Source organism: Medicago sativa, chromosome 7, assembly GCF_051527215.1.
Source record: "Medicago sativa cultivar Bolivia chromosome 7, Bolivia_mono, whole genome shotgun sequence".
Lineage (NCBI taxonomy): Eukaryota > Viridiplantae > Streptophyta > Magnoliopsida > Fabales > Fabaceae > Medicago > Medicago sativa.
Genome location: NC_140755.1, coordinates 97,234,334 through 97,247,338, shown reverse-complemented (window position 1 = coordinate 97,247,338; position 13,005 = coordinate 97,234,334). Strand labels below are relative to the sequence as shown.

Genomic DNA, 13,005 nt, shown 5'->3' with positions numbered 1-13,005 from the left:
ACGATTGTGCAATTTTTATCCTTCAAGATCCAATTGTGCAATTTGGATTACCAAGGATCCAAATGGTTATAATCATAACCCTTTATACACATTAGTTGTCTGGTCTCTAAATGTTAACGCTAAGGCTTTGTTTGCGAGTTTGGAGGGGAAGGGAAGGAAGGCTTGGGAAAAAACGAATGAGCAAGTGGAAGAAATAGATGAAAATGGAAGGGGAGGGCCTTGGGGGGTTAACTTTTCTTCATAATACTAAACCCTCCTCATTTGGGGGGAACTAAATTTTTTTTTGGTGGTGGCCGGGGTTTGAACCCCAGACCTTGCATATTTTATGCAATGTCCATACCTATTGAGCTAAGCTCACGAGGACTTTTGGGGGAACTAAGGCTTTGTTTGGGAGTTTGGAGGGGAAGGAAGGGGAGGGCTTTGGGGGGTTGGAAATATATAGAAAAATGGACAAAAAATTCACATTTTTTGAAAGAATAATTTTTTCAGAGAATTATAAACTAATACTTATGATTAATATATTTTTAATTTTAAGAGTATTATAACAATATAGATTGAATTTGAAAAATTCATATAAACCCTCCATAACCCCCCAAAACCCTCCCCCAATACAATTTTTGAGTTCCCCCAAATGAGGGGGATTTTTTATTATGAGTAAAAAATTAACCTCCAAAACCCTCTCCTCCCAATGTCTTCTATTTCTTCCACTTGCTCCTTTCTTTTTTCCAAAACCCTCCCCTCCCCTCCAAACTCCCAAACAAAGCCTAAATAATTGTATTGGATGAGGGTTTTGGGGGGTTATGGAGGGTTTATATAAATTCTTCAAATTTAATCTATGATGTTATATTATTTTTAAAATTAAAAATATAGTAATCATATGCATTAATTAATCATTCTCTAAAAAACTACTCTTTTAATTTTTTTGAAACATTTCTTCATTTTCCCTCATGTTTTCCACCCCTCAAAGCCTTCCCCTCCCCTCCCCTCCAAACTCGCAAACAAAGCCTAAGATTACCAAGGATCCAATTGTGCACATTGCTTCTTTTTTGTAATACATTTTTTCTGGCTAATCACGACTCTGTCAGTGTTGGTTATTTTTTCTACGAACCGAATCTTCATAACATTCGTTTACGTATTCTTTCCTCCTGATCTCTCCTTTCACCCTCCTCGTGCTGTCCGCTCCCTCATTACTGGCACAATTTTCTCCATTGTCCAATGTCTCCCTTTGTCTCTTAAACTCTCTCTCCCTTTCCATCATCTCTTCTTCCTTCATGTTTCTACCATTGATGCCATTTACAGTGTCATAAGTACTCAGACCATTAGCAGTGTCTCTCGGTGATCTCTCTTCAGGCTACTACCGACCGACGTCCCGTCCAACCATCACAACCTTCCCTTCTAATCATCCTTGTAGTCACACATATTAGTGATTTCTTTTTATTCTTAATAAAGTTTGTTTGAATATATTGTTATTTGTTTCCTGTTAGTTTATGTAGTTTTTTTTTGTTAAAACTATTTTTTTTTGATAAGGCCAGAGCATAAAAACATCAAGAAAGAGAACAGGTGATTTCTCAACTATACTCTAATCTTGTGTCTAATGCCCATATATATTATTAAAAAAAAAAGGAAAAAGTACAGGAAAAAACTGGGGGGACATAGACCTAACCCAGTAAAAAATACACAAGTGCAGACAACCCAAACGGGCATTACAAACATTTTATACCACACAAATGAAACCTCCAATGATTAATCCTAATTAAATAAAGGTCAGCTCTTTGGTGTATGAACCAACCGTCAACACAACATAGTCCAAGAACCAACAACTCCCTGCAGCGAGGCAACAAGCAACACCGACTCTTTCGAGTCCAATTAATCCAATGTCAATCATACGAATGACTAGGATTCCAAGTCAGTCTGAAGTCAGCCACAAACGACTGCGACAGATATTCAAACAGCATCGACGCGTCACCATATCTTTGAAACCTGCAGAACTCAACAGAGAAATCAAAGGCATGCCCCCACGACCGACACCTAAGTAACGAAGACAGGTCTGGCTGTAATCAAACCCAACTTTTTTGAAAAATAGTGTATGAATCAACTGCCAACACAGAAGGATTCACGAACCAGAAGCCCCTGCAATAACACAGCAGCTGTACCAGCCCTTTCGAGCCCAAAACCACAACCAAGTCCATGACTCAGTCTTTTTTGAACATGACAACGACAGAGGAGCCACCGCCGTTTAAAACGAAACACAACCAGTGTTCGATTAACTGTGGAACCAGCCAACCAAACAACCTGACTACGATGCAGCTTCCTGCGGGGAACAAGAAACAGATCGTATGAGCAAACCGCCACGGCACCGATGGTTAAGAGAGCAAACCCAAAAGGGTTTAGGGTAGTTCTCGAAAACCAGCGCACCACCGCCCACCATTGAGAACACCAACCCACCGGAGCGTCGACGAACCACCATCGCCTCCGGTTTTGAAAACTGAAAGAGGAACGAAACGATCCTCTGTTGAAACCAAACCCACCGGATCTTGAAGCCGAGAGATCTGGTGAGATGGTGGTGCGGAGGACCACCGTCGCTCGTCGCACCACCAACCATGGTGGTTACATCTTTGACGGGTTTGGAATTGAGAGGGATGTTGCGGCGCTGTAGAGAGAAGGCAGAGGAGATGCGGCGCTTCCTCAAAACTAATTTTTTTGACCGGTTGTTAAACTAGTTAATTACTATTAGTTTGTCTAAGTTAATCATGATATATGTTATTTGTTAATTTTACTATTTATTAGTATATAATGTTTGTTTTTTTTTTTTGAAGGATAGTATATAATGTTTGTTAGTTTGGTTAGTATTGGTTAGTAAATTTTAAATTATATGTTATTTGTTTAAATAAGATTTAGGTTTGAGCCTTGTGGATTGAAAAACTGTGGTCAAAAGAAAAAAATCTAATAAATATGTTTAGTCAAATTCTTCGACGAAAATTATTTATCATTAAAGTCGATGGATACATTGCACCAATAAAATTATTTCAACAAAAAAATTATTTGTTTGATTGTTTTATTTAGTTATAGTTATAGTTATAGTTATAGTTAACTTTTAGTATCGATTTATGGTAGTTAATCAATTTTAATATTAATTTATTAGTTAATTAATTTAAATGAAAATTTTGGCACTTGTTAATTAGTTAATGTTTTATTATTTAATAATATGATTTTTTTTTTTACTAAGTCAAGAGATGAGTCTGAAAGACACATACCCCATCCTATGCCTCTTACTCACAATATATTATTAAAAAAAAGGAAAAATATGCTTGGGGGTTTACCAAAAAAGCTTAATAGAAATATATAATTTTAAAAAAATGGGAGGAAATAATGACCATTTTACAATGCGTTAAATTCCATACCTTAAGGTTACAAGACTAAACTCTTACCACATACCTAACACTTACGACCTGTTTGGTGGACAAGATAGGATATGATAAAATTATCATATCATGATTCAATCCGCTCTTTGGTGTACCAATAGAAAAAGATAAATTAAACATCTTATTTACTAAAGCTTAACCCGTTAAGCTAACCCTAAACCTAATTTTTTCCCCCCATTTTTTCCTCCACTTTTCTAAGCCATTGGATCTTGCGCATTTAGGCGCCATTCAATTTTAGCCATTGATCATATTTCATATTTATCTCTTCTATTTTCCGAAACAACTATTTCATATTTATCTCTTTTATTTTCCGAAACAACTATTTCATATTTATCTCTTCTATTTTCCGAAACAACTATTTCATATTTATCTCTACTTCCGAAACAAATTGGCCCTACAACTATTTCATATATTTATATATAGCCCTATTTTTCCGAAACAACTATTTCATATTTATCTCTTCTGTTTTCTGAAACAACTATTTCATATTTATCTTTTCTATTTTCCGAAACAACTATTTTATATTTATCTCTTCTATTTTCCCCCCAATCTAACCCTAACCCTAATATTTTTCCTCCGCTTTTCTAAACCATTGGATGCTCATCATTTAAGCACCATTCAAAATCAACCGTTGATCATCTACACTTAATGCTGATCTCTTTCCAATGAATGAACGTGGCTTTTGAGTTCTCCTAGCATATTCAAAGTTTCTCTGCAATCTTTGACCTGTGCTGTAAATTCATCACTTTCCAATGCCACTGTACATCACATTCATTTACTCTCAGCTATTACCCAAAAATCAATACTGAATATCTACAATCTTCTCCACATAAATTCATCTATTCTCTTCTTCATCTCTCACAACAATCCAGTCTCCCTTACCGCTTCTATTTCCGGCCATCGTTCTTAGAAGACTACCAACCGCTAATGTTCACGGCGGAGGAGAGAGAATACGAGAGTTGTCATCTGCAAGAATCATGAGATTGCGGCGCCATCTTCACCATCCTTCCACAAACTACCGCAACGGAAATTCTAAATCTCTAATCCTACCACCGCCACAAGTTACGATAACCGCACTCCGCTTCACGTTGCTTCTCTCCACCGCTGAATACATGTCACGAGATGCATAATCGAATTCGACGTCGATGTCAACACTCAAGATTGCTGGAAAAACATTGTAATTCTTATCTTCCTCTATGTTTTTCTCTTTCGGCGTGTTCGCACCGGCGACAACCATTGAAGGTTCATTTGCAGATGTAATCTTATTTTGGGATGTAAGTGTTAAGTGTTTGTTGGGGTTTGGTTTGTATGTCAATTTTGAGATTTTCGTACTTGATTTTACCAATCAAATTAATTTTTCTTTTTTCCTGTGAAGGTTTAGTGGCAATTAAGTACATGTTTCTGTTTATTTCCCTTTTAATTTAAGGTACTTTACTTCTTCATTGTCTTTTTTCTTAGATCAGAACTCCCTCATATATGTTTTTGCTAATCAAATTAATGTTTATGTTTTTTGCAGGTCATATTTGGTTCGCTCCCGACAAAAATAACTGAACACGGATGAGCTTTTTTAATGTGGTACTCATAGATGCGCATGTTTAGATTTGTATATCAACATTTTTCTTTTCACCTTATTCCTCTTTTACTACTTGAATTTTTTGACTGAGTTTGTCTTTCAAAACTGTTTTGAAATCCACTGTTGAAGAGAGAATATTTGGTAATTAATTCTTTGGTTATGTTAAGAACTAGATTATCAGCGAATCCACTGTTTTATGATTTTGTTGGTTTTGCCTATCTACTTTGAGCTAAATATTTTGCGACTCTCATTTTGACAACCACTACTGATATGCTTCAATGACAATGTATTGTCATATGTCTCAACGGTGATGACGAGTGGTTCTACGGTGATGAAGATATGAATTCCATGAGGATAGTGTGAAGATGATTAGAAGCTTTGAAGAGATATAGTTAAAGACTATTTACTTTGTTGAATACACCAATACAACTTTTAGAAACTGTCGGCGACAATTGGGTTTCCACCATTGAGGTAGTGCTGAGATCTGCTTCTCTAATGGTAGCTGAATTTAGAGCAATTGAATCGTTTACTTTTCTTTGATTTTTATTGTTTTTGCTGAATTTTATTTTATTTTCCTTTTCAGATCCTATCAATAGCATTTATCCTTAGATTGAGAAATTTTTTGGGTTGACTTTGTAAAAACAGTTTCGTTTCTTTGTGTATTTGAATCATTTTGTGTTTTAATGTTTTCAATGGTCTTATTTTCATTAGTAAGCTTTGTAATTAACTAGAGTTGATGCTTTAAAAGAGTTTAAGAGTAATCCATCATAAGTTACTTTGAGCAATTTCAGATCTTTTATAACAGTACAAGTATCTTATTGATTTGATATTTGGCTGTAATGGATTCATATGGGTTGGGTCCATTATAACAGCCAAAGACAACACTATAGTTGACCAATTGAACAAATTTGATTGACACATTGTATTTCCTAAGCAGTCATTCTGGTCAAAGTAACATTGAAGACAAGATATTTTTTAAGTTAATAATTTCCTGCACTTAAGCCTGTTTTGTATGTTTGCAGAGCTGGAATTCTTAGTTTGTGAGTTTTTCAACATCTATGCACCCTGAATGGCATTGTTTGGAAGAAGAATGTGTGTCAATTAATTCAGTTGAGGTTATTAAGGAATGAAATGAGTGCAATTTATTAAGTAATGAAATAAAGAAACAAATGTCTACCATGGATTTGGTATGGATCAATTTGTAAAGTAAAGGGGATACAAGCAGGTGATGAGTTTAACTTTTCTTTCTGCAAAATATTTATATCAGTCTTTTTTATCAGATATTTAGGTATCAATTTGTTAATGATGATTATATTTTAGTTGTGATATTGTTGCTTTGTTTAAAATAGAAGGCATTGATTTGTTGCAATGTGATTTTCAGTGAATTGGGCATGGCTAAAAGGAGTCAATGAAAGATATAAGAATTGACTGCTCCATTAGCACTCATGATTTACGGAGCCAACTATGTATATATGTTGGAGAAGTAACTAGAGTTCGGGGTAAGATTTCCTTCTCATGATTTTTTTTGTTTAGAATATGTGTGTGCATTGAAAATTGATGCTTGAGTTAGTTCTGGTGCATACCCTACCTCATACTTACAGTTTATCATGTGTGCTTTCCTCTTTACTGTGTTTAAAAAGTTAAAATATGGTAGGTAAGTCGTAACAAACCTTTTGGCTATCTGACATGAGTGATCAATATGTTTACTCTATCCAGGCAGTTGATTGTTATATTGCTTTCAATTTGAAACATGGCCAAGGTAACAAGGTTCTACCTCAGATTTTATTTTGTTATGACTTCCAATGCGTTTATCTTATTGCCTTGATGTAGCACAACCAAAATCTGGATATAGTAAGAAAATAATTAGTGTGTTTCTTAAGAATTCCATTGCGACGTTATACTAATCTATGATGTTTACATTTTTAGCTATTTTCCTTTGTAACGATTCAACGACATTAAATCACGTTATCTCTAAAATAACAAAAAACAAGTTTATTTAGGGGTCTTTTTCTTCATATCATTTTTTTTTCATATCTTGATTAGTGACTGTGTGAGACAATGTTTTTTTGCTACTTAATTACTCACCATGTTTCATATGCCTTTCTGTTTCATTGTGTTGTTGCTGCTAAAAAATCAGGTTTATATTTTGTAGCTCTTTTTTATTTATTTCTATCTTCTGGTTTGGATGGCGATAGTAATTAGTTCATCCTCCCTGACTATTTTGGTCATCTTGATCGTTGGCTAGGCTTTAGAGCATGATGTTTTGTCCCTCATTCATTGTTTCTTGCTACAAGTTCCTGTTTTGCTCTTTTCTCTTTCTCTATGACAATTGTTCTTTAAATATGCACATTGAAGGATCAAGTATCTTAGGAGGGTTTCTGATTGTAGATCCCCTTTCTTGGTGATCTGACACTGACTTTAATAAAGGAAATCAGTTGGCTGCACATTTGGCCATCATTTGCTTGGTGAGTCCGACCATTGTTGCCTTTAATCATGTTTCTTCTGATTAATCTTCCTAGAGTCTTCCTCATCACAAATCAAATTTGATTTTTTCTTTGTTGAAAAGTATGCTTTCCTGGTGATATTTTTTCCTTTAAATTTCTTCAATCATGTTTGATTGAGTAACAATTATGGAGATTTAAGATAAACATGATAGTAGGATGATTGGTTTGATCATTGGAGTGGATCTCTTATCTTTTATAGATTCACATTCCAGTCAATAAAATAAAAAAAGCTTGAATTGGTCTCTTAAAATAGGTCCACAGAACCATTCAAGAATATGCTTCAATTCATCACTTAGCTAAAATGAAACACTGCTTTTACCTTTAATTGCTTAACATGCTCATAAATTTTAAACATTTTGATTGCCTTATTTTATTTTCAGGCCATTTTGACAGGTTGTAAAAGTCTTATTTAGTATTGATGTAGATATATAGAACAAAGTCTACATTTATGCTTATGTTATGATTTTGGTAGTAATTTATTTTGATTTCCTTAGTTTGCTTCATTGATAGAGATGTTAGAAAATATAATATCTCATTTTGTATATGCACTGCACCAAGTTATGTGACTATAGGGAGTGGAATATAAGAGTAATTCTATGATCAACATAATGTAAAAATTTCAAAGTTTTATTTTGTAAAAATTTATTTGTATTCTTACCCTAAAACAAATCTTAAAGTCTTATTTTCACTCATATTTATAGTTCATTTCAAAGTCCATCAGCCAGAAATCAGTGCTTCTAATACAATTATTATTACAAGTTGATTCTTAATTTTTTTTCATATGTAGACGAGAATGCAAGTACCGTTGTGTTTGTTTTATGAGTGGAGTTGGTGCCTCGGGAGTGTCTTTTGAGGTAATGTTGCTGCTGTCCTATGGTGTTTCAGAGTGCTTCGGCTGTGGGGTGGTCCGAGTACCGTTTTTGGTGCTGCTGTCATGACGGAACAGCGGCTGTTGGTGTTGTTTTCTGTCTGTTGCGCAGCATGTCTGCTGTTGTTTTGGTCTGGACAGCTGCTGTCTGTGTTGGGAGCTTTCCTGGGGCAGTTTTGTGTTGGGAGAGGCATAGCTATGTGATTGAATTTTGGTGATTGTAATTAGATTTGAGAGTCATAGCTTTACTCATGGTTGAAAAACATAGGATGCAAACTGTCTCTGAGGTAAACTGTGCAGATCAATCGTTGTGAGGTGTAAATGAATATATCAAACTATCACGTGCAATGCGAGGCTGAAGGAAACATGCATCTGAGTTGTATATCAAACAGTTATAGGTGAGGTCTCGAAAAATATTATTCTTTACCAGATTTTGTTTCAAAATCTATTTCCCAAATCAAATTATTATTGCAGTGACTTAGGCCTATCAATGAAAGTAATTGTGGCAAAACTTGACTTGACTTTAAGTTATTTTATTAAGATGTATGTATTGTTAGTTCCTTATTAGTTAAAGACTTTTGATGTACACATTTCGAAATGAATGTTAATATACGTGGAAATCAATGGATAATGGAGTAGTTTTCTTATGATAGGGTTTGTTTTTATTTATTTTTTGCAAAGTGGTAAATACACACCTCACGTCTACATATACATATAGGTCACTATTGAATTAACGGTTGAGTTTCTGATAATGATTAAAATATGGATGAAGAGCTGAAGATACTGATGAAGATGGTAAAGATACGTATGAGACGTCTAACGTAGTCTACGACGAAGTATTTCGAAATGTTTGATATGAATTGATCTATTATATGTTGTTTTAAGAAACTAAAAAAAAATCTTAGTGTCGTATGTAATTTTGCGCTGACAAAATTTCAAAGAACTTATAGTTTTCAACATTAAATTTAGTTATCATTCAATTATATATGAAATCGTTCTTCTTATAAGACCCGTGCAGCGCACGGGTCGGCGTTCTAGTGCTTTGGAAATCTTAACTGCAGAACAACTTAATTATATTTTGTATATTGGGTCGTAGACAATAAAGTGACTCAACTTTTTTATGTAATAAAAAAAAAGTGACTCCAATTTTTGTTGGTGAGCCCTTGTATTTCTAATTCTATCATACTCACCCTTTTTTTTTTTTTGAAGAAATCAAAATGATATATAAACCAAAAGACTATCCTCCCGGCACAAGGTGTACCAGAGAAGAAAGCCAAAATTATTTTATCCTCCCTTTATTTCTAATTCTATCATACTCAACCTTTGTTAATTTTATCCTTAATTTTTGGCGGGTTAACAACCTGATAGTAAAACACTTTCATGCGCATCATTATTTTCTCTGCTCACGACCCAAACCTTTTTGCTTCATTATTTCTTTCATTGATTGATCTTCTTCATGTCTCGAAGCCCCCCTCTCTCCCTCTTTCTCAATTTTTTCTTTCATCGATTCGTTCATTATTTCTTCCCAATGTTCTTGTTTGTTTGATTCATTACTTCATCAATTCATTCATTACTTCTTTCATCAATTGATCCATGTGTTTTACGATTGTAACAATTGAAGAGAAAAATTCAATTTGTTAATTGAAAAATTATATGTAACATTGAAGATAAAATGCTATCAGAAAATGTAAAAGGTTGATTTTGCATTAATCGGTCTTTTAGATAAATTTTTTTGAATATATAATTGGTCTTCTAAATAATGTTATCATCTTCTTCATCACATGTGCACCAAATATATGATAGGGTAAATGTCTATTATGTCACTGTACTTTCTTATCCTTATCCAGTTCATTATCATATCCTACGCATCAAACATATCCTTAAAGTATATATATGCAAATACTAAATACACACTTTATATATATATATATATATATATATATATATATATATATATATATATATATATATGTGTGTGTGTATATATATATATGTGTATATATATATATATATGTGTATATATATATATATATATGTATATATATATATATATATATATATATATATATATATATATCAAATAATAAAAATCGTTCTAAATTTACAGAATTTAAATCATTGTATAAATAATAAGAATGTTGAGTTACATTAATATCTAGATTTTTTTTAAAGATACATTAATATCTAGATGCATTGTTCATTTCGTTTTAGAATTTTTATTATCATTTTACTTAATAATTAAAATATTATTTTAGTCAATAATTGAATATCTTCCAATGAAATAAATGTAATGTTTTTATCAACAAAAATAAAATAAAATTAATGCAATGGATAAATTTTGTAGGTTCCTAATGTTAGGCCAGTTTGCAAGCAAGAACTCTGTTTACGTATTTTTCTTCTTCCAAATGTTCCCTCCAAGACCCTTCCACTAAATATATATACACCAAATGTAAACACATTTTCTAATCATATTCGAACAACTTTTTTTAGTGGGGGATTCAAACAATTTATGCTGTAAGACATTGGTTCGCCACATCAATTTTATTAATTTTAATCAATGAATTATTAAAAAATAATAATTTTAATCAATGCGAAAAAAAAATGCAATCAAAATTCTTTGATGACATAAATTCACATCTCTTCGATGATAAAACTTTGCATATATTTCCTTATAGATACCTAAAATTCTTCTATATAATATATAACATCCCGTGTTATATCTCATTTACTTCGCTACTTGCGTCTTTATCCAAAGTAAGTAGCTTATGGAGGAGCAACCTCCTCCACCTCGAATGGCGTTGTGGCCATTGCCACCACTAATGTCTGCACACTATGGCAGGGTTAAGGGTATAGAAGTGCAACAAAAGGGGCTTCAAATTATTCAAGGTCGAACACAGAGGTATTCATCTCTTTGCATCTGCTTAATTGTTATTACAAATTAAGCACCACTTGACCAATTGATTATTGACCTGGTTTGATTATTTTATTTTCACCATTTGAATCGTATCATAGGGATTTATTCCTTTTCCAACTTCTGGAGTTGGGCACTACAATTCTCATAGTTGCTTTGGAGTTGGACCTTATAGTTATGGTTGTCACCCTCAATATCAGGTGATTTGTGTTGTTTCTTTTACTAAAAGCTAGAGTTTTTTATTGTTTGTCTTTTTTTGTTGAAGGAATTTATTGTTTGTCCTATTCAGCTAATATTTGGGTGTTAAATGAATGAAATTAGTATAAAATAAGATGGGAGTAACTTTAACCATTCCTAAAATCAATGTTACATTTGAAAAACACTATTTTTCGTGTCATTCAAATGTGAACTTTTGAACAAAAATATAGTAATTTAATCCTAATTTCTGTCTATGTTGCACGACCAGGCTCAACCAAATCTATTTGGCATGGTTAGACGTGGCACAGGTGTGTTTCATTCTCCACAACTTCAAACTGGATACAACAAAGCTAGAGTTGGCGCCAACTACAACGACTTCAAAGGTCAATTATATATATTTATATTTATTATTATTATTATTAGCGGAAAGAAAAAAATTATCCGTCTTTTCCCTCTTTTTATTGTGCTAACATATGTAGATTATCAACGATATTTTATAAAAAAAAAATTATGTGTAAATTATAAACGATATTTTATATAAATTTAAATTATAAGTGTAGATATTTATGATTTTCAAATATAACAAACTACACAAACCATATTTATCTTTTTCAATGATAACAAATCAATAATATAACAAATATAAAAAAAATTATATATTTTCAAGGGTTAATTATGTTTTTGGTCCCTACAAAATGGCGACCTTGTAAGTTTAGTCCTTACTTAATTTTAATATCATTTTTAATCCCTACAAAAAATTTCTGCACTCAATATTAGTCCTTACTCAATCCAAATTTGTTTAATTTATGCTTAAACTATTAAGTTTTTCAACAATTTTTTACAGGCGTATTAAGAACGATATGAAAAGGTCCTCCGAAAAAAAATATCGCAAAAATTTGATTTCTACGTCCATATTTTTGTTACTTATATCTTAAACTTTTGTCGTTTTAAAAAATTCATATTTAATTTATTTCATGTTAAAAAATTATAGATTTTAGTAAATGAACCGTTCATAGTGTTCTAAACTTGTATAAAAAGAATCGTTAAAAAATTTAAGAGTTTAAGGATAATTAAACAAAATTTATTTTAGCAGGGACTAAAATTATAAGTAAATTTTTTTTTGTAGGGATTAAAAATGCTATTAAAATTAAGTAAGGACTAAACTTACAAGGTTGCAATTTTGCAGGGACCAAAAACATAATTAACCCTATTTTCAATAACACCAACAATATAACATTATTATAGAAAGGGTTAGTTATGTTTCTAGTCCCTATAAAATAGCGACCTTGTAAGTTTAGTCCTTACTTAATTTTAATAGCATTTTTAGTCCCTAATTTTGTTTTTTTGCCCTGAGTATTAGTCCCTACTCAATTCAAATTTGTTTAATTTATGCTTAAACTCTTAAATTTTTGAACAATTTTTTGCAGACATGTTTAGAACATTACTAAAAGTTCCTCCGCAAAAAATTATCGCAAAATTTGATTTCTACATCCAGATTTTATTACTTTTTATCTTTAACTTTTGTCATT

At 32.4% G+C, this 13,005-nt stretch overlaps 1 long non-coding RNA gene across 5 annotated transcripts; it reads left to right on the top strand.

The window, feature by feature from the left end:
* The first annotated feature begins 4,097 nt into the window (after positions 1-4,097).
* Positions 4,098-9,014, top strand: LOC146910844 (uncharacterized). 5 transcript variants are annotated; one of them, XR_015019777.1, is made up of 8 exons: positions 4,098-4,696; positions 4,798-4,848; positions 4,939-5,466; positions 6,018-6,220; positions 6,377-6,494; positions 6,712-6,754; positions 7,351-7,460; positions 8,287-9,014. It is a non-coding gene; the product is annotated as an uncharacterized LOC146910844 (long non-coding RNA). The 5 variants fall into 5 exon arrangements; XR_015019778.1 differs by lacking the exon at positions 6,712-6,754 and having other exon boundaries at positions 4,804-4,848; XR_015019779.1 differs by lacking the exon at positions 6,712-6,754 and having other exon boundaries at positions 7,384-7,460.
* Positions 9,015-13,005: the final 3,991 nt, after the last annotated feature.